We start from the raw sequence: 1,294 nt of genomic DNA on the forward strand, positions 1-1,294 counted from the left end.
CTGTCAATAAATCCTTGCTCCAAACCATTGTCCAAAAGATTGTTCACAGAGATAAATTCCTGTGGGATATGGGATTGGCTGTAGATTTAATGTAGTTTTCAGTATGATTCAATTGGCGCAATGCTTTGTCAACGTAATCTTACTTGCTTAAAGGGCCAGTCTACTCCAGAATTGTTATTGTTTAAAGAGACAGAAAATCCCTTTATTACCCATTCCCCAGTTTTGCATAACCAACACTGTTATATTAATATTATTTTTGCCAATCAGTGCTGATTCATAAATAACTCCACGGGAGTGAGCACAATGGTATCTATATAGCGCACATGAACTAGCAGTGTCTAACTGTGAACAACTGATAAGAGGTGGACTTCAAAGGTTTAGAAATTAGCATATGAGCCTACCTAGCTTTAGCTTACAACAAAAAATAACAAGAGAACAAAGCAAATTTGATGATAAAGTAAATTGAAAAATTGTTTAAAATTGTCTCGGCCTTTTGGCTAAGATCAAGTGTAGTATCTGTTCTTATCAGTTTAATATCTGATACGCGCCCTATCTGGGTGCCATATATTAAATGGATTTTTGAAACAGGGAGATGGAAGAAGAGCTTGCTCTGTCCACTCCACGCATTGACCTGGTATTGCAGTACCTCCAGGACCGGTGCACAAAAAAAAAAAAAAAAGAAATATGAAAGTTTAATTTTGACTAGACTGCCCCTTTAAGGCTACAACCCATTCTCCTTTATCTGCCACACAAATTACTAGATACTTATTGATTTGTAATTTAAACAAGCCCTGATGCTCTGTTCAAGTCAGATTAAGTTCTATATGTCTATTTTGCATTTATAATCTCAATTTTTGCTCCAATCAGACAAGAGGCAGACTTCAAGGGCTTATAAATTAGCATATGAACCTACCTAAGTTTAGCTTTCAATAAAGAATACCAAAAGAACAAAGCAAATTTGATGATAAAATTGGAAAGTTGTTTAGAATTGCATACCCTATCTGAATCAGGTTTATTTTGACTAGACTTTAACTCTATATCAGAATGATGTCCGGTAACAGCAAGGACAAAAGTCTATGAACAGGCATCCTTATGAGTTCCCATAAAGACCAACCACCAGACTGGTTTCCCCTACTACCTAAGCAATCATAATTGTATAAAACATATTGATTTGTATTGAAACACTGTAAAGTAAAATAAAACTTTGTGTCAGTAACTCTTTAGCCAGATATGGTTCAGTGCACGTGAGTAGTTTCAGATGACGACTTAAAAACACCCACAGCAGCTACGCACA

General features: G+C 35.8%; 1 non-coding gene across 1 annotated transcript; it reads left to right on the forward strand.

Moving 5' to 3' along the window:
- The first annotated feature begins 476 nt into the window (after positions 1-476).
- LOC128658510 (U2 spliceosomal RNA) lies at positions 477-668 on the forward strand. Its single transcript, XR_008402201.1, has one exon. It is a non-coding gene; the product is annotated as a U2 spliceosomal RNA (small nuclear RNA).
- The last annotated feature ends 626 nt before the right edge of the window (positions 669-1,294 follow it).

This window comes from Bombina bombina, chromosome 4 (assembly GCF_027579735.1).
Source record: "Bombina bombina isolate aBomBom1 chromosome 4, aBomBom1.pri, whole genome shotgun sequence".
Classification (NCBI taxonomy): domain Eukaryota; kingdom Metazoa; phylum Chordata; class Amphibia; order Anura; family Bombinatoridae; genus Bombina; species Bombina bombina.